Raw genomic sequence first — 21,086 nt, forward strand, 5'->3', positions numbered from 1 at the left:
TATTTAAAAATTAAGAGAACACTTAAGGTTATAAAGAGTTACTCTTCAGAAATAAGATCTTGGCATTAAAATGAATACTACTACATGAACAGCTCCATGTTCAGAGGTGGCCAAGAAAGCAAGAAGGCTTTAGGGATGATTTTGGGAGAGACAAGAATAACAAGAAAGCAGTTTTTTTAAATCCAAGGTGCCTACAGTCTGTAGCCCACTGCAGTTCTGGCTCAGCTGTCTTGTAAAAAAGGTACAGCAAAACTGGCAAAAGAGCAATAAGGATGGTGAGATATTAAACAGCTTCCATGTAAGGGACAGACATATTTTATTACTATGTTTATATTGGAGAAGAGATAAACATGGGAGAATGTGATGGAATGGCATGTAGAATCATAGAATCAACAAGGTTGTAGAAGACCTTTAAGATCATCAGAAGGTAGATAATGAATGGCTGTTGCTTTTAACATAAGAATCATGGGGTATCATATCAAACAAGTAAGTAAAATCTCTGTGGCTAACAGAAAGAGGTATTTCTTCCTACAAGAAGCAGTTATACTGCAGAACTCCTTGTCACAGGGTGTCATGGATGCTAGGAACTTATGTGAGTTCAGAACGCAACAGACTATTTTAACAGAAATTGTTAAAAAGAAGTATATCAGTGGTGACCCAAAGCTGCAAATTATTGGAAGATGGGGAAGTAGTCCGCCAAGTGTTGATGTATGTTACTTAACTTTTTTATACTGTTGTCATCTCTTGTCATCAGCTAATGTTGGAAACAGGCTACTTTGCTAGATGAACCTCTGCTCTGGTGTAGGGAGTTCTGTTTTCATATCATTTTATTTTTGTTTCAAGAAAGAGATCTGCAAAGCCAGTAATGGTCATTGTGCTGTCACCTCAAGCTCTCGTTTTAGGAACTGACTTTAAAAGTGGCATGCTTTTTAAGATTATTGAATATCGCAACCTGAACTTCCAGTTGTTCAAGGTGATACATGCTCTGCAGCACTGCAAAGACACGTCTGAGAATCAAAGGATTCACTTCTGATGGGCAAACAAATACTTCTTGTTTTTACATTTGGCTGTCATTCACATGAGACACTTCAATTCCTGTTTTCTGTAAAAAACAAAAGGTCAGGATGATATCCTACACAGGGAACCCAACAGATAACTTTTCCTGTAACAGTGATTAGCCTTTGTATTGTTCTTTCCCAAAAGGAAAAAGGTTCAGTCAACTATTTGCTGACATACTGTGTTGACAGAAAAACAAAAACTTACTGGAAACAAACCCCTTCAGTTTTATGTGTGCATATGACTGATTTGGTACAAAACAAGGTAAGCAACAAAACTGACTTATTTTACAATGTTACTTTAAAGTGTGTCAAATATGTTTTCACTGAATTTTATAGAAGTTTTTATCAGAGTGTAACTTTGAGGACTGTGGCCTGGATGCGTATTAGAGTTACAAGCCCAAAGCCTTGTACAAAGATTTGCAGTAGCAAATCACCTTGTGCAAGAAATCTGTCTTGCAGTTTTTGATGGAAAATTCTGTTCCAAACTTGGATTTAATGCTATAGAAATGAATGTTACTATGGAGTCCAGCATTGCAATTTACGTGTTGCATTTTCAAAGACATGAAAAGTATTTCTACCTGCATACGTTCGTTCTAGGAGAAAGCATTACCAGCAACTACAGGTTTTCAGAAATTTTCACATATGTTTTGGACAACAATCTAGAAGCAATATAACTTAGTGGGGTTTTTTTTCTTTTGTTTGTTTGTTTGTTTGTTTGTTTTCCAGAGGTATTTATTAATGCTTTTTAATTATGTCATATTCCCGAGCATTTCTAATCACACAAATATTTATGTTGTTTCTTCAATCAGGTAGGTAATAAATGACCATAAACGTAAAGTGCTTAAAATGTATTTCTCTACAGTGGAAGTCAGACTCCACTTTCTCCATCTTTCTCGAATATTAAAATCCATCAATTTTGTCATATATCTGGCTTACTTGTACATACCTGCTAATGTGAATGCAGATCTGAAATCTGTGGTTTAAGCTCTGATCTTTTTCTTGTAAATTTCACAGAGTCTTAACCAATTTCAATCTCTGTTAAGATAAAAATAAAGAGCAAAAAATTCAGGTCAGAAATTTATTGCATAGAAATATTATGTGCATAACTTAAAAGCCATTATACCAAGCAGATAAGATCAAATACAGATGATCACAGATCAAATTGTTTTAACTAAAGTCTGGCAAGCAATTTGTAGGAGATTATGTATTTAACAATTTTAAGTCTGCTTTATGCACTGTGAAATGTCTAATAAACTGTTGCATATAAAATATTTCTGAAAGGTCCGCAGACTGCAGCTCTTGACTTATGAGCATAGCACTCCAAACTCAGCTCTCATGGGACTGACTAGTCCAACAGTTTATATGGTTATATAACCAAATGTTATATATGTATTATACAAATATATTATATATATATAAATAAATAACCAAATGTTATATAACCAATATGTTATATATATATGACAAACAAGCAAATAGGACCAATAGTCCGTATGGTTATGTTTCTGGTAACCTATTTAGCAATCAATTTCCATCAGTACTTCCCTTACATGCAAGCCAAATGGATTATTACAGTTTTCTATCAAAATTTGCATAAATGTTATATTAAAATAAATATTAAACTGACTTGGAAGGTGGACACCCTTCAGAGCAGCCTTCCCAAGGAAGAAGTGTTTAAATACAGAAGTCAATCATGTTTTTATTAACACTAAACAAAAATGTAAGCACAATGAGAAGTGGTGTCTGTGTTTCTTAGTGTGAATGAATGTATTGACCCTGTAGGGAATTGTGACTTTTATTCAGATTATATTAAAATTAATAAAATATTAATATCTTGTATATTGTCTTTCATCAAACTGCATTTAGTAAAAAAGGCAAAATACAGCTTCCTTGTGCCCATATTTGAGTTGTGGGGGAATTTTAATTTTTTTTTATTTTTCCTTTTGTCTCAATTACCTGCTCTCCTTCATGTATTCCTTCTACATATATCTGGTTCCTACCCCATTCGAATTTCTTTTTATATTTATTTTCAACTACTTTTTTTAAAACCCAACTTACAAATCCTCTTTTTGACCTTCAGTGCAACCTATAGTCCTTTCATTAACAGGGATTTTGAAATTCTTTTGCTGATTCACTGTCAGTATCTTATTACAGAGGAGAAAATTAAGAAGCCATTAAAAATTTATCAGGCTTTTTTGTCAGGTTTCAATGATTTTTCATCTTTATAAGACCCAGAATATTGAAATTCTGGCATGTTTCCCCACTATAAAATTTTTGGTTACTGCCAAAGTGAGGGGGTGACTATGAAAGGCATGATTCAGGCAGAACTCAGTATTGGGTCTCTAGGGGAAGCTTTAGGGAAGTTGGTGAAATTTGTGAAGCACCCAGAGCAGATTATGCAGTCTTGAGGCCACGTCTCCAGTCAGCATCACTACTGTGGGTGAAAGTCATTGTCACCCATTTAAAAGACTTTTCACATAAGGACTAAATCCAGACTTCCAAACTCCTGGGTGAATGTGTTTTGCTGCATAAAACAGGGTTTTATTGTTTGCTTTTAATCTTATTAATTTCAGTAACAATAAATGAATTGTTTACTAACTTTCCCCACACTTTTTTTTTTTGTAGACCTGCAAAAAGCAAAAGAATTGTACATGGGTTTCTTCTGACATGCATAAGGAAAAAGGCATGATCCTTCACTGGGCCAGGGAAGATGGTGCACTGAAACTGTTCCTTACTAAAACCTGGTTACTAATTGTTTCTACATTCCCCCAGTATGCATTCTAAACACTTGAGCTGTTGTATTTTGTTAACTGCTGTTAGCTTTGGTTGAAGCACAGTATATTAAAGTAGGAATAGGCTTTTACCAAGAGCAAACCTCCCCTCAGCCTAGACAGCGTTCTCATTATGTCAGGAATTTAACTTGGGGTTTTTTTTTCACCTGATGTGGTAGACTCCCAAAGAGGTAATTAAAAATCCATGTGTTTAGTGTGATAATTTAAAACACAGCTACTATACGGAAAAGGTATTACCACAGAGTACCTGGGACATATGCCAGAAAGGCTTAAATGAGGAAAAGAAATATGCATGTTTCCTCTCTTATCTCAGTAGACCAACAGTCAGATTTTCTGGATTGAAATTCAGAAAATATGACGTAATTTTAACTAGTTACTGAGTATACTTACCACTGCTCCCCCGTCTCCTAGTACCTCTTTTTGTTCAGAAGGACAAAATTTGGTTTTCTTCGTGCTTATTTTGAAATCATTAGACTTCAATGAAGTAGTGACTGTATCGATGACTTCTTTCAAGTCTGTCTGTTGCTACTTTTAAGCTTCGGGTTATACACTTGGCCAAGGTTTTGTCTCCTTAAACCCAAAGCATTGTGATGATACAAGTCATATCAGACAGAGATGTAATGCTTTAGTGTGCCATTTGGGTTTGATATAGGGATTTCTAATATGCAGATAATCTTGAAGTCCATTCTTTCACATACTCAGAGAGTTTAGGCATTGTTTTATTCAAATGTACAACTCTTAAAAATTGTATTTGTAATGTGATAATTTCATTCTATAAGAGGTCAAGGGTTCTTATAGCTGGCAGGTATTTCTGTTCTGCCTAAGACTGACATGTATGTATTGTGTGCGTTTCCTAAGATACACAACCACACACACACATGCATACATATATAATGCAATATATTTAACTTCATACTTAAGGTATGTAGAAGTGGTTCTACTTTATGTCCCCATACAGTAGTCCTAGCAAACATCTACCCAGGTATCACTGTAATGAGCTCTTAGCAGGCTTACGACTTCATTCTGTATACAAATATATGAAGTGTATACTTTCTGTCCTGGACTCCTAACTTTCCAGTGGATAAGTTTCATGTTAATGGAAAACAAAAACTTCTGGAGAATAATATATTTAAAGTGTCCAATTCTATAATTAGTGAGAACAGAAAACTGCGCTTTTTGCTGTTGTTTTGTTTGTTTGTTTGTTTTTAATTGGGCATTTTTTTTCAGTGGAAATGTTTGAAGTTCACATTGAACAAAGGCAAGTTATCTTTGATTTTATTTCAGCCAAAGTCACTGGCAAATATAAAATGTACACAGTTTGAACGTGCATTTGTCTAAATGAGGCAAAGATTTACAATCACAAGTGTTAGAAGGATTGTCCTCATGGGCATTTAAAAAAAAAAAAAAAGAAAAAAAGGAAAAGAAAAAGAAGAAAGAACAGAAGCACGGAGACATGATCAAAGTGAAGATGAAAGCACTTTATTTATGCACCTAAGGGCTTCCTTCACCGAGGTTTGATGAGAAGGGCAAGTTAGGAACAGTCTCAACCCCTTTTGTGCATATACAGACAGGTTTGTTCCAATAAAGCATTACTCTACAGTTTCAGCCCCAAAAGCTATGTCCTGAAGCTCGAGCTGTGCGGTGGGGGTGTCCCCTCTCGAGCCTCAGTCCCCACTCGAGCCAGGGCCGCTCCTTCCATTGCGGTCCCTGCTGCAGCTGCAGCGCGGTGTTAGCAGTTGTGCCACCCTGAACGCCACAGTCGCAGAGACATCCTGCCAGAGAAAGATGCGAGCAGGACCTGCAGGATTCCAGACGGACTGAAACATCTGCAGTTTATTACTTAGTCACTAGATGTCTCCATATGCTGTAAGCAAATGCAGACTGTGCTTACTGGTAAACAAAGAAGAAATCGCTAGAACCAGTTACGTGGGGCACAGTTTACAGAAATAGAAATGTTATCACTTCGTTTCCAGCTGTCTGGAATTTCCCCAAGGAAATAATTTGGAAAACTCTGACTGTATTTCCCGAAGCATTTCATTGAAAAATCTGATCGGGAAGACTTCTTTTCCTCCTTTTTTTTTTTTTTTTTTTTATTTTATTTTTTTATTATTTGTAGTGAGTTTGGCCCAACCTCGACGCACTGGAAACGGTGGGAGGTCCCAAATTTAAGAGAAGCCCGTTGTCAGATCTGCACCAAAGCTGACGGGCTCGGAGGCTGAAGTGCCCCGGAGCTACGGGTCCACAGCAAAGGTAAAGTCACGAAGCTCCACCGTCCCTCCGAGTTTCTAAGCCAGACTGATGTTCTTTGCTGTGGAACAGCTGCAGCCACTGGTCCCTTCAAATTCAGACCATTTTTGAGGTTAGTTTGATTTTACTCCAAATCAGACTGGGGGGGGGGGGGGGATAAAAAGTCACAGCGGAAACAGATTTTTCAGCCAGCTCTTTTCTGAGGTCACAGGCTGTCCGGGCTACGAGTCTTGTAAGTAACAGTAATCTCTTCCCTTTCAGCCCGGCAAGCCTAGGTATGACAACCGTCTCGCGCCTTACTGCTTTCTGCTGGGGTTGCCTCAGACTTACTCCCTGCTGTCGGTACGGGGATGGCACGCCGTGTTTCTTAGCTGTCCCCCCCCGCTTCTTTACCTGCTCTCCCTCTGCGCGGGCCCTCTACGCCTCCCCTAGCAGCACCTGTGCGCTTTACACGTGGACTTTGGGCACCTAAGCCCGTATTTAGTATTTCAGCTGCCATTTAGCTGTTTCCCATGCCGCCCGGGAAGACCCCTGGGCCAGGGCACCGGTACTAAGTGCCCCCTTGGCCCTCCTCCTGCCACCCCTCTTCCCCTGTCCCCCGTTCCGGAGGCGGCACCCGGCCCCTTCCCAGCGGGTTGGCAGGGCGCGGTTGCCGTAGTCCCGTCGGGCAGGGGGTGACCGGGCACCTTCAAGGACAGGCCGTGCCGGGCCGGTCAGTGCAGCCCCAGGCGAAGCGCACGGACTCCGGTCGCACCGGGGCGGGCGGTCCCTGTTCGGCTCTGGGCGGGCTGTCTGGCTCCTCCCCCAGCTCTGAGGCGGGGCCGCGGCGACGGGGCGCAGCCGCCTCCTTTCGGGGCCGGGGATAGTCGCCCCGCGGGGGTTGCGGCCGCTGCCAATTGCGTAAGGGAGGCAGCCGGGGCGGGGAGCGGCGGGAGGTGGCGAGCAGCCGGGCGGCCTCCCGCCGTGTCCGGGGCGGGAAGTGCCATGCCGCCGCCCTGAGCGTGCCGCCGAGCCGCGCCGCTCTGCGCCGGGCCCAGGTGAGAGCGCGCCCGGCCGGGAACAGGAACGGGAACGAGGCCGGCGGTGGGGCCGGGGAGTGCCGGGGCGCTGCGGTGGGGCAGGACGGGATGGCGCTGCCGGCGTGGGAGAGGCTCCAGGGCCCGGGCCGGCCTGCCGCGGCTGTCCCGCCGTCCGCCCGCTGCCGCACCGGCCTCTTTTGTTCCCGGGGCCGGCTGGAGGGGAGAGGAGGAAGGAGGGGTGAGGAGGGAGCGGGGTGGCGGCGGCAGCCGGCGTTGGGCGGGGAGGGCCGGCGGCGGGCGCAGCCGCCGCTGTGCGGAGGAGCAGCCTGCTCCGCCCGCGGCCGTGCGGGCGCGTCCGGGGCGCTGGGCGCTGAGTCGGCGGAATGTGTCCCGGTGGCAGGTGAGGTCTCTGAGCGGTCCCATGGCAGGTGGCGCGGTGGGGTCGCATTGGCAGGTTTCGTAGCTCCAGGGAGCGCTGCTGGTGAGACGCTCCCGGGATCGCGCTAGGAAGCAAGGCGAGGTTCAGGCTCAGTACCTCCTCTAGGACCTGTCGTGTTAGGCATTCCGGAGCGCTTGTGTTATTATGGACTGCCTTTCCTGTGCCCGATAACCGTCAGCCTACTTTACTTGCCCAGAGGCATGGAAGAAACGGCGTGGGAGTTACGTACCTCAGCTCGTCTGGTAATAGAGGGTGTGCGGTGATGAATGCACTACATTTGTGCTACATCGCATCTTAGATGACGGGTGTGTGCTGAAGATGCTATCCTTGTTTATATTTTAAATGTGAATTAGTGGCACGGGTTCTTTAAAAGGAAGAGATTGTATATTCCTGAGTAGTTAGAAAAACGAAATAGTGCCTGCGGCTTGACAAAGAGAATACAATAAGGAAAATAAAAAAGTACTTCATAGTTTTGGCTAGCATCAGTCAAATTTTGCAAATCCTTTTCTGTGATTCATCAACAGTTTATCTATGTTACTGGTGTGAAATGGCCTGCGGGTAGCAGTAGGGAGGAGGGGAGGTTCATCTTTGTTCTTAGGAGTCTGTAGTTCTCAGGGGTGCTTTGTCTACATGGATCCTGCACACTGCCTGCATGAATGTGAAATCTTCTGTCAGATCAGGTTTGCTTGGCCTGCTCCTCCTGCTCTCTCCCTACTAATACAATATCCTGCAAAGTGTGTGCCAGGGGATCAAGGTAGGCAAAGCTATTCTTGAAGAATAACAGTTTTTATTAAAGCACAAGTAATGCCCCAGCTACAAAGGAATTCAGGAAGAAAAGGAATAAAATGGGTGACTGGGGGGAGGAGTGGTTAGGGTTAAGGGTTAGGGATGGGGGTGATGATAAGGGGAGGGCCATGAGGTCCTTGCTACAATGATATTACAGAAATGTCTTTTGAATTTCAGCATCTGATCTGGGTCCTAGCTGTGATGCGTGCTGTTTTGAGATGTGGATAGATGGTTTTTCAGGATATAGGGTTTTAAAATTACGAGCATTATTTTAACCCCAAAGTATTTTTCTGGGGAGAACTGGTGGTGAGATCTGGCTGGGAACTTTTAACCTGTTCATCAGACTTGTTGCTAATGCTTTAGACAATAAGCAATAGAGGATGGTGACCCCTGTGTGGAAAAAGTGTTGTCTTCAGAAGGTGCTGTAAAATCCGCTAAAGGTTTCCCAGCTGGAGCTGGTCCCGCGACTGGAAGACTTATTATTTGCTGCCACACTTCACATTTCTTCCAAGCTGGCAAAGCAGGGGATGGGGCAAGGGAACAGAAAGGTTTTTTTCCCTTTGAGGCATGAATATAAATATATAGGTACAAGGAGCTCTACTAATCCTAGATGCTTGAAGAACAGACTGTGGGACTTCTGTTTTAGAGCTTGGTTTTATTTTTGTTTTATAAGTTTTGTTTGCTTTTTTTTTTTAATCTGAGTTGATACATGTTTGAATAGCTTGGTTACAAGGTTTTACTTTCTTGAGTAATGATAAAAAAAAGTGGGACAGGTGCTTCTCAGCCTGGTTTAAATACCGTAAAACAGCATCCCTATCACCAAAGACCCAAATAGATGCCTACATATCTTGGACAATCTGGATTAGAGAAGTTCTTTAATTGCAGATAACTTACTAATATGCTTTTAATACCAAGCACAATCATTAACTTCCTTTGTCATGTGTCCAGCACATTGCAGAAAAAGCTGTTTAAAAAAAAAGTTTTAGCATATTGTTTTGTGCATTTTGAAGTAAGTCAGTTCAGCTGACTTCTTGGTGTGGAAGTCTTGTTTGCAGAAAATGAGCAGCATTCTGCAGGTTGTTGCTTTTCCTCCACAAGAGGAAAGAAAGATGGGTATTAGATATGACAAGGATATTATTCAGTGTCTCAGCTATGTATATCTTACCTGTTGAGTATGTGGTAGCCCCTTGCTTCTTTACCTGTGGGAAGGCACTTACCACCACCATGCTAGTATCAGAGCTCCACTTCTTCATGCTGCCTTACACAGCAGCTGGGAGAGCTGGTCTGGGGAGGGAACCTGTTCCTTGATGTTTGCTGGGGGCTGATGCTACAGACTCCACAGCTGCAGAAGTGCATCTCTGCTACCCCTGCCCCACAGCTAAAGGAGCTCCTCAGCTGATGATCTGCATCATTTAAGCTCAGCATGAGCCAGCAGTGTGCACTTGCATCCCAGAAAGCCAACTGTATGCTGGGCTGCATCAAAAGGAGTATGGCGAGCAGGTTGAGGGAGGTGATCTTGCCACTCTACTCTGCCCTACTGAGACCCCAACCAGAATATACATTCAGCTCAGGGGCCCCAACACAGGAGAGATGTGGACCTGCTGAAGTAAGGCCAGAGAAGGGCCATGAAGATGTTCAGAGGGCTGGAGCACCTCTCCTATGGAGACAGAATGAGAGAGCTGGACTTGTTCAGCTTGGAGAAGAAAAGGCTCCAGTACTTGGTTCAGCCTTCCAGTACTTCCATGTTCATCTGGAGATAGGACAAGGGCTAATGACTTTTAACTAAAAGAAGATTGGTTTAGATTAGACATTAGGAAGAGATTCTTTACTGTGAGAGTGGTGAGGCACTGGTACAGGTTGCCCAGAGAAGCTGTGGCTGCCCCATCCTTGGAAGTGTTCTAAGTCAGGTTGGATGGGGCTTTGAGCAACTTAGTCTAGTGGAAAGTGTCCCTGCTGCGGCAGGGGGTTAGAACTGGATGATCTTTGAGGCTCCTTCCAGTCATTCTGTGATTCTGTGATCATGCATCTCTGCAAGGAACTTTGTCCCACAGTACTCCCAGTGACTCTGTTCTTCACCTTCTGCGTGCTTGCATCAGTGATTTAAAAATTCAGACAGAAATTACTGGGAAAATTATAACCTAACAAATCTCACTTTCTGTATATTAAAAAATTGTATGATAGGAGCATAGTCTGAAATACATCAGTAGTTAATTCTTTGCATTAGCAAGGCAGCTTTAGAAATCATCCAAAGTATACATCAAAATGTGATTAAAATCTCTTATTATAAATTACAGTTTCTTGTTTAGAATCAGTCATGATTAGACTTGATCCATGCTCAGCTTATTTTTACTTAAAAGGATTTCATTACTGACTTAATGGAGATGTTTCTGGCAAGGCAAATGGGAATGAATTATAGATGTGGGTGTAGAAATCCACAGAAGTATTTTATTGGAATAGTAATACCGAGAAAGGAAATCATGAGGGAGTAGAAAATTACACCTTGAAGAAAGATGTGAGGGAGAAAAGTGATGAATTTGCCAATATGGAGAGGAAATACTGAAGACATTAAAAAATGCATACTTGAGAACTTGTAACTGGTTTTATTCCTTTGTTGTGAAGTAGGTTAACAAAAGGGGTTATACTATTAGTTCTTCTATCTGTTTAGTGAATGGGATTAAGAAGGAAAAGAGTGAAGAGTAGTGTCATACAAAATTTCTCGCTTTACCTGGCAAAATATTGCAGGGCTTGGCTGTTAGGTGCAAAGTTTTTGGAGCTTCCTAGAAAGGAATTTACCACAGTAATCCAAAGTATGAATATAGCCACCAGTTCAGCCGAATGCATACTTAAGGGTGGATTAGAAGGCTTTGTTTTGCTTTTTGAAGACGTGCTGCTATTTTGAGATACCACAAATGCACTGTGATTCCACTGTGTGTTATTAGTGTACATTAAATCACTGTATGTTATTCACCATGCTCTCAATTCTGATAGTTCTGCAACTCCTGTCCTACCTTAGGGCCATAGAGGATGGTGGCATTCAAGAGTACTGTCATGTTATCCTGTGTTAGCTTAGCTGTAGAAACTCTTTTCACAAGCTGTTACCTTTAAGGCTTTGTGCTTTCTCAGATTTAGCTGGTATGTGCCCTGCCCTTCTGCTGGAGCCCACCATTCCTACAGCAAAATGAAAACTGTTCCTGTGTTTCAGCTACCATATGTCAGTAATTTATGCCATCAGGTAAAGGTGTATTTTGTACTGATCACCAACATACATCAACATACAATTGCAGAGGCCGAGCTCGGGGGGAGGGGGGGGGGTGGCCTTTGCAGGAGGAGGTGATTTTGGAGAAGTGGAGGCAGAAGATGACAGTTAAATGAGATCTTACAGCACAATAGAAGATGGCCACAGAGTGTCTGTCCAGTCCATTACCCATGTCTGACTGTGATGAGTAATACATGTCTGGTAAGGATAATGATACTACTGCTTCCAGCTTCTGACAGCTTATGGTTCAAGAAATTCCTAAGGTTGAGGCAGGGTTATTCTATTCTATGTCCTTGCTGCTATTGTATAAATTGTATAAATTCTTAACGTCCGTACTATCCAGTGCTGAGTCAGGTTCAGAAACCTCTTTATGTCTGGTTGCTTTTTTTTTTTTTTTTTAATTAATTTATTGAAGAGGCATGAACAGTCATTTGCATTCTCAGTTTGCTTCTGACTCTATGGACCTGTGTCATATGTCCTCTGTCTTTGTCATCCTTCTCCAGGATGAAGAATCCTCTGGGGGTTCAGACAGCTAAGGGGTGCTGATGTCACAGCTGTTTCCTCACTCGATGTGATTTGGAACTCTTAGATTAATTATCTTTTAATGCAAACTCATTTAACTTGGCTCATACAAATGCAAGATGACTCTAAAATAATGTGGATGTGCAGCTACAGCAGTTCAGTTTCTCAAGCAGCATTGTTTTCTTTGTGGCTGATGCACAAATAAAAACTGCAGAGGCAAACCTTCAAGTAAGCAGAATAAGATGTGGTATATCGTGTATTGAAATTTGGGTTGGACTGAAAAAAATTGCAAGAACTTGAGAGCTTTACCTGAGAAGAAAACAAGGACAAGTACAAAGAACCAGTATGAAGTAGAAATTCATATACTGATATGGAAGACAGCATGCTATGCTAGTGAGTCATGTTTTAAATATAGTTAAACTTGCCAACACACTGATCGTTAAGTAGTTTTATCAATATGGTTAGTTTCTCAGAGTAGTCATGCTTATGTCTGTTGGCCAAAGCTAAGTATGGGAACTGACGCTTTTCCCCACTGCCTGTTGTATTCTGTACTGTCCTATATGCTTATTATCTATTTAGGAGAGCTTTTCCAATTTAATGAGAAAATGGATATCTAATATCACCTTCTAATGTCTAAGATTACCTTCCTCCTCTTGAATGGATTGCAGGCTCTGTTTCCAGTGATCCAAGGTAGTGTCAGAACTGGACTTCACTTCTATGAAGTGTGTTACCATTGCATGAAAATATTAATGCAGTGAAGTTCTAAGCTGCAGCAGGTTTGGATGGGATTTGTGTTCTTCCAGAGACCTCAAATATCTGTGATACCACTTCTTATCATCAATATGAAAAGTAGTTTTAAAACTTTTTCCTGTTTTATTTTTTCCCTACCAAAAGTTCTCTAAGGTGAATGCTGCAAATCCATTACTTTTAAACAGTGGAAGCTGTTGACTTAAGCAGAGCTATTTATTTGCTTAAAAGTGGGCTTGTGCTCAGATGCATTGCTGAGCTGAGAGAGACCAAAGTGTTCTGTAAACTAACCGTCACAATGTCCCTGTGAGGCTAGTGACTGCTATTTTTCTCATGTTACAGGCTTGGGGCCCAAATAAGCCGTGAGTCACACAGCAGGCTAATGGCAGATGCGTGATTAAAATGCAAGTTTCCTCTCTTTATGTTTTATGCAAGTTATTCAATCTTTCATTTCTGAAAATGCGAGAAACAGTAAAAGTTATTACATTCATGTTGCCTATCAGCACATGTGCCATATTTCCTGGTGTACTCTCGGATCCTCTGCATTTTATGTCATTGGTCAATTCACTTGTATGCAAAGAAACAAATGTTTTGTGAATAATTTCTTTCATTGGAACATGCTATTGTTTTAACAATTAGTGAAAAACAGAATAGAGTTCCCCAATTTGTAAGCAATTTATGAAGAATAACTGTTATAAAGAAACAGGGGAAAAATTGAAGTTGCTGGAAGTGTTAGACATAATTTTAGATACACAGACCACAGTTCGATGCTGCGGCTTTTGACTTAACATTGCTTTGTTTCAGTGGGAGAGGTCTGAAGATGTTACAAGCATACTGAAGCAGACTGAAAATAGCTGTCTTGAGGTCAGCTAAGAACATTTGAATGCTTGTAGGGTAATGTTTAGTGTACAAAAACTAGAAGAGATCAACATGTCACTGCAGTTTCTGCAGTTAAGACACATCTCTGTAGAAGAGCCATGGAAATCACTAGATTTCTTCACATGAACTTTCTGAAGAGTTAGGTGTTTCATCTGCTACATCAGATGAGTCAAATGACTTCTGCTGAGCTCATTCACAGAAACAAAAGGTGAGGGACAAAAACCTGGTTGTCATGGGAGAGGGAAACCATATCTCTTGTACAAATCCCCACTTTGCCTCTGATAATTCAGCCTCATCCTTAATGGAGATCTACCAGACATCTTTAGAAGAGACTAGAAACTAAATTAATGGCTGTCCTGCATGCTATAAACCATGAACCTGAGACTGTTTTTACTTGAAGTGCTGTAATTTCATACTTATTCCCAAAGATAAACTCATACTCCACAGGCTACTAGTTACCTGTCTCCTTCTCTTAGGAAGCAATCTTCTTACCATCCTCTAGCCCCTGTCCCAGTGTCAATCCATAGGTAATAACTAAACTGTTTTGTGTATCACCTAAACATATGTAATTAAACTTTCCCACTTCTATATAGGTTTGAAATTTGGTTTTGACCCAGAGAGAGACTTGTGTGCTCAAAAGATTTCATTAGACCAGCTGATGAAGGTTTCTTCTGTCTACGGATCCTGTCTTATACTGTAAATATTATGCATGCTTACACATCTGTCTCTTGATCTGTGGTACTTTGGAAGGACTTGTTTTGGGAAATGAGGTCCTCACTCAAGTAGTTTCCAGTGGTTGCGTATCATGTAATTTTGTGTTTTCTCTGTGCCAAAAAATTCTGTGAAAATTAATAGCTGCTGCACAGGAAACTCAGAAAATCTGGTACAAAAACTTATTTTAAACAAAGTTCTGTAATTCTTACCATGCTTGTACCTCTGTTTCTCACTGACTGTTGCAGTTTGTCCTCTGATTTTCTCCTGAAACTGTTGGGCAAGGGAGGAAACTCAGTGGTGGCATGCAGCAAACAACTAACATGGTGTAAGATGTCTAGAGTTTTTAATTTTTTTTTAGTCAGCTGGGATTTTTCAGGCTGTTACAAGCATTGTTGTGATTTCCAACAGTTACTTAACTGTGTTAATGTGTTTTACTGTGCACAGATTCTTTCCAGCTTTTGTTCACATGGATGGAAAAGTAGGTTCCTAAAAACATCCTGTCTGTTATCATAGTGAATAGGTGTAAGGAAAAGTAGGTTCCTAAAAACATCCTGTCTGTTATCATAGTGAATAGGTGTAATTTCAAGACAAGGCAATGGAGGAAAATGTGGAATCGGATAGGAAAGCATGTGGGCACTCCAGGTGTCTGCTGGGAACCATGAATTTTCTTCATGGTGAGGTTAAGATTTTTTGAACTGGGGGCTTCTGAGGCACTTGAAACATTGTCCTGAAATTAGTATCTTTGTTGTAGTTGACCAGCTTGGAGGCTGGTAAAGGTGCATGTGTCATACTTCAAGGGTTTGCTTTACATCACTTTATGTTCAGTACTTGTAGCTACTTAGGAGCTATTTGATCCTGACTTCTTGTCCCTTTCCCTTGTCTGGGGCTTTTCACTGCTCTTTGATCTCATACCAGACAAGTGGCTGTGCCAGGAAATCAGCAGTAACCATTATGGCACTGTATTGCATGGAGAAATAGTTTTCTTGATGTGTGTGGTTTTCCCCCACCCTTTCTCAGCCTTTTTCTTAATGACGATTATATACTCTGAGATTAAGTGGTGTGGTAATAGGTCAGCACTACAACTGGTAGTATTTGAAAGCCCAGAGCAACAGACGTGTTTTGTTTTTTTTTTTCTTTTTTTTTTTTTTTTCTGGTTTTCCTTTTATTTTTAAGACCTGTGAACTATGCATCCTTAAAGTAAGTTTGAGGCTTGTATGAGACCATCTTAAAAATCTGAACGTGCGCAAGCCCATGGGTCCTGATGAAATCCATCCGCGGGTCCTGAAGGAGCTGGCGAATGAAGTTGCTAAGCCGCTGGCCATCATATTTGAAAAATCATGGCAGTCAGGTGAAGTTCCCAATGACTGGAAAAAGGGAAATATAACCCCCATTTTCAAGAAGAGGAAAATGGGTGACCCGGGGAATTACAGACCAGTCAGTCTCACCTGTGTGCCTGGCAAAATCTTGGAGCAGATTCTCCTGGAAGGCATGCTAAGGCATATGAAAATCAACAAGGTGCTTGGTGACAGCCAGCATGGCTTCACTAAGGGGAAATCCTGCCTGACCAATTTGCTGGCCTTTTGTGATGGGGCTACAGAACTGATGGACAGGGGTAGAGCAGTTGATGGCATCTACCTGGATTTGTGTAAAGCATTTGACTGTGTCCCACACGACATCCTTGTCTCTAAATTGGAGAGACATCAATTTGATGAATGGACCATTCGATGGATAAAGAACTGGCTGAATGGCTGCACACAAAGAGTTGTGGTCAATGGCTTAATGTCCGACTCGAGACCAGTAACAAGTGATGTCCCTCAGGGATCGGTGTTGGGACCGGTCTTGTTCAACATCTTTGTCGCTGACATGGACAGTGGGATTGAGTGCGCCCTCAGCAAGTTTGCCAATGACACCAAGCTGTGTGTCTCGGTTGATACTGGAGGGAAGGGATGCCATCCAGAGGGACCTTGACATGCTTGTGAGGTGGGCTGATGCCAACCTCATAAAGTTTAACTCTGCCAAGTGCAAGGTCCTACAGCTGGGTCGGAGCAATCCCAGACACAGCTACGGGTTGGGCAGAGAAGAGATTCAGAGCAGCCCTGTGCAGAAGGACTTGGGGGTGCTGGTCGATGAGAAAATTAACATGAGCTGGCTTCAGTGTGCGCTTGCAGCCCAGAAAGCCAACCGTATCCTGGGCTGCATCAAAAGGAGTGTGACCAGCAGGTCGAAGGAGGAGATCCTGCCCCTTTGCTCTCATGAGACCTCACTTGGAGTATTGTGTGCAGTTCTGGTGTCCTCAACATAAAAAGGACATGGAACTGCTGGAACAAGTCCAGAGGAGGGCCACGAGCATGATCAGGGGACTGGAGCACCTCCTGTATGATGATAGGCTGAGAAAGTTTGGCTGTTCAGCCTGCAGAAGAGATGGCTGAGTGGAGACCTCATAGCAGCCTTCCAGTATCTGAAGGGGGCCTATAGGGATGCTGGGGAGGGACTCTTCATTAGGGACTGTAGTGATAGGACAAGGGGTAATGGGTTAAAACTTAAAACAGGGGAAGTTTAGATTGGATATAAGGAGGAAATTCTTTCCTGTTAGGGTAGTGAGGCACTGGAATAGGTTGCCCAAGGAGGTTGTGAATGCTCCATCCCTGGCAGTGTTCAAGGCCAGGTTGGACGAGGCCTTGGGTGATATGGTTTAGAGTGAGGTGTCCCTGCCTATGGCAGGGGGGTTGGAACTAGGTGATCTTAAGGTCCTTTCCAACCCTAACTATTCTATGATTCTGTGATTCTGAGTGTGTAGTAGTGGCACAAGTTAGAAGCGGTGAAGGAATACGTGAGTAGACTGGAGAAGTTGCAGCCTGTTCAGTGGCTCAGTGCTGTCTGCCTGCTAGGGTTTGCTGCCCACACAGATCAGATGCTCTGTTGTCAGAGCCAGACTGGCAGGTAATCACTGTTTTTACTTAGATGATGTGCAAATAATGTTTTCTTTTTTTTTTTTTTTTTTTTGTTAAGGTGGTTTAAACTATGTTGGTTCATGGGATCAGTATGAGAACTGCTTGCTTGCTTATATTGTGGGAAGGGGTGCATAAGCAGACATCTGCGTTGTGTGGAGTAGTACTAGTCTAGTACTAGTAGTACTAGTGCAGACAAGTGTGCTGTCCAGCAGATGGGTGGTAACGAGTACATATTGGGCTGAAGCATGTGAAATGCTCTGGCCAAATCTAATCTTAGCCAATCTAAGCGTCCCTGGTAGTGGTGAGCTAGATGCACATACTTACATGTGCCCCTGACTAAAAGCTGTGGTGAATAATGGATTTGTAATTACTGCATAATACCCTGTTGGAGGCTGAAGGGCAAGATGTTTGGGAATACTGATACAGAAGGCTGCCTAAATGGCATGATAAATAACAGGTTTGTACGGATTAGCATCTGTATAACTATTTTGAACTGAGGGCTTCTGAAGCAGTTGAAACATTGTCCTGAAATTAGTGCCTCTATTGTAGTTCACCAGCTTGGAGGCTTGTAAAGGTGTACATGTCATAGTTTAGAAGTTTTCTTGATACCACTATTTAGTAGTTCTGGCTACTTAGGAGCTTTTAAATACTGACTTCTTGTCCCTTTCCCTTCTCCTGGGCTTCTCATCAGTTGTGTATTGTGCAAGAACTTGACTTTTACTGAAATCACTCAGAGGCAAGTGGCAAAGTAAAATACTGCAATTCCTCTGCATACTTACAGTGTTTGTAGAAGTAGTGGTGTTCTTGTGTAGAACTGCACCATCAGGAGGAGATGGTCAGATTATATGCTCCTTTAGGAGACCTCCTTCTTCTGTGGGTTTAGGAGATCCTGGTGACAAGAGCAGTCCTCTCTGGTGTTTTGAATTGCAAATGGTCTCCTAGGGTCTTTGATGTCAACATTTCCATTTCTTTGTGTTTCCGTTGGATGCAGCAAGGAAGTGTTATATGGACAAATTCAGGTGCATGGGAACTTGCAAAGAAATGTGGTATTTGCATGGTTTAAATGGTTTCGATTTGTTTGTCTCCTCCATTTTTCTCTGACTCTATTTGTGCAACCAAATAACTACTCTCCTGGACATAACTGGCCATATAGCCTATTGATGCACTTACATTTGTGGGGTAGAGTCTGAAGCTTCCACAGAGTGGAAGTAAAAAAGTAAAAGAAGTCAGTAATTTGAATCAGATTATCAACAAGTCTTAATTTTAAAGCAAAGCCAGTAGCTGCTTTACAGGTTAGAAAGATCCTTCTTTTGGCTTGAGAATTTCAGATAACACAAGAAGAGGGAAGGAAGTGTTGAAATGGTTACTCCTGTTGTAATGGAAAATTTTATAGCAAATCTTTTAATTGTGCTAAGTATCTCCTGGCTTTGTTTCATTGTTTTTATTTTGTGGTGGGTAAGACACTGGTTTTGCAGACTCTTCTCCACCCGTCCTTGGGTTGACCTGTGTTTACACTTGAGTGGGATAGTTGGAAAACTTTCGCAGTTTGCAAAATGAGGCTTGCAAAGAAGGCGGAATGCTTTGTACAAAACATAATTTTATTGAAATATGACACAAGTGTTTTTGATGTCTTATAATGAATCATTTTTTTTCTTTAAAGGGCTAGCAGTACTGTAAGAGGCCTCAGTAGGAGAAATTGTAAAATCATTTTGCAAAAGTCAAGTTTTGCATTCTGGATTTATTTGATATAGCTAAGCAATTAAAGAACATGTTAACTCTTTGTAGCACGTTATGAGGAACACTCTGTAGTTATTTTGTCAGTGTGATAAATGCCATAACTGGAAACTTTCTAAACAAGTTTAAGGAGTTGAGGATGCAAACCATAAAAAAAAAAAATCTCAGTGCTGGATCAGAATCCTTTAAATTTTGAATCAGAAAGGTATTTAACTATTTCTTTCAGTTTGACATAAATAACTGTCTTTTGGAGTAGTTGAGAAGCTCATTCTCTACTTGGCTTTTAACACCACTTTTAAAACATAGGAATTACTGAGTTTTCACTGCTGGAAGATGACTGGTTGAGTGTAAAATCTCTTACATGTGTTGAATGCAAGCTGTTCCACAGTGCTCATAATGCATTGGGCAGTTAAGTTTGAGAGCACAAGATTAAGTTTGGGAAATCGTTTCTCAAATAACAGAAAGGAGAATGGTGAAAATCAATTTGCTACAACAAACAGGTGCAAGAAACATTGCTGGAGGACTTGGCATGATTTTTGCACACTGGGGGGGCTTACTCCAGTTAATGTTTCTGTGCCTTTATTGTCATGGTGCATGCACCAATGGAGGTGCATTGTCTCCCAGAAAAGGGTAATCCAGGCTTGTTCCATAATAACCACTCTTTTGCCTTGAAACAGTGAACTATCAAATTTTGCAGCATGTGAGACAAAAGGCTTCTTTGCTACTTCTCGGAATAAGATTACAGTTGTCACGTTTCTCTTTCACCAGCATGCCTGGCACTTCAGAGTATAGCTCAGACTTCCCTTTGTTAATGGAAGAGAAAGGGGATCTTTATTTTTTTCTTTTAATGGTAGGTTTTATTTTCCTAATTCATTTTGCTATTTAATACACATGACCAATGCCTAAATCCCATTCAGGATTTAGTTTAGAAAGTTGAGTTTCAGTTAGCAGAAACTTGAGCAGACTTCTCAAAAAATCCCATGCCTCAAAAATGTTTAAAAAAAACCCAAACAAACCCCAAACAAAAAAGCGCAACCCACCCAAAGCTAAAAATCCCATGCCAGCTTTGTGAATACTCCAAACAATACAACACAGTTGACCAGAAAGACTGAAAACAGTCAGATGCAGTTTTGCATCTCTTAAAGCAAACCAGAAAAGCATGGTGAGTTGGAAGTGCTGGCAAGGACTGCCTGGGCAGTGATGTTTTTGTTTCTGTCTTTTTGTGAAGCAACTAGTAAGGAAAGCGTAACAATACCAGTAACTGAAATAAAAGTAGCGCACACTTCTTGGTGATAGGTACAGAAATCTGGAGCAGTCATGTTGCTTCCAACCTTTGTGTCCAAATCCAGGCATCTCTGCAACGAGAGAAACCACAATGTTTATTGAACAAGATGCAGATGACTTTTACAGGACCATTCCTGATGCACCTTTCCTAGCAATCAGATCCCACTGTGAGTTAATGAAGAGTTTTCAGGCTCTGTATGCCTCAGCTACTCAGTGTTGACAAAGGGTCATCAGTGTGAATATAAATAAAATTGTGTTTGATATTTTATGTATTAAATATAAACGCTTTTTAATGCTTACAGTGTGGAAGGAGGACTTGTCTCTTTCAGGTTTTTTTCCACAAAGTAAAACAATGAGGAGTTTGTTCAGCTTCTGCATGCAAAAAAAATACATCTAGGCATTCTTTGCATAACTCTGGGGAGCAAGGGGTTGCTAGCTTTCTCATTCGCCTTTTTTATTACTTGCATAATACAGGTTAGAATCATAGAATAGTTAGGGTTGGAAAGGACCTTAAGATCATCTAGTTCCACCTCCCCCGGCCATGTGGAAACACTGTGAAAAATACGTAGTGGAACTATGAAGAATTGGTGTATGCTGTGTACTGTGTTCCCATACCAGGTGATTTTAAGTTTAATTTTGTTGAAAATAGATACACTGT

The 21,086-nt window shown here is 41.7% G+C and overlaps 1 protein-coding gene across 3 annotated transcripts in view; it reads left to right on the top strand.

The window, feature by feature from the left end:
- Positions 1 to 1,191: 1,191 nt before the first annotated feature.
- CEMIP2 (cell migration inducing hyaluronidase 2) overlaps positions 1,192 to 21,086 on the top strand; it is a 61,099-nt gene continuing 41,204 nt past the window's right edge. The window contains exon 1 of one of the 3 annotated variants that reach the window (XM_061365327.1): positions 1,192 to 1,320. The gene's annotated coding sequence lies outside the window, so the exon portion shown is untranslated. Of the gene's footprint in view, positions 1,321 to 6,007; positions 6,210 to 17,697; positions 19,995 to 21,086 lie in introns of those variants that run through there. The other 2 variants (XM_061365325.1, XM_061365326.1) reach the window with 2 other exon arrangements.

Source organism: Neopsephotus bourkii, unplaced genomic scaffold (genome assembly GCF_033783945.1).
Source record: "Neopsephotus bourkii isolate Nb327-2 ecotype Australia unplaced genomic scaffold, CSIRO-AGI_Nbou_v1 NB_1281, whole genome shotgun sequence".
In the NCBI taxonomy this organism is placed as follows: domain Eukaryota; kingdom Metazoa; phylum Chordata; class Aves; order Psittaciformes; family Psittacidae; genus Neopsephotus; species Neopsephotus bourkii.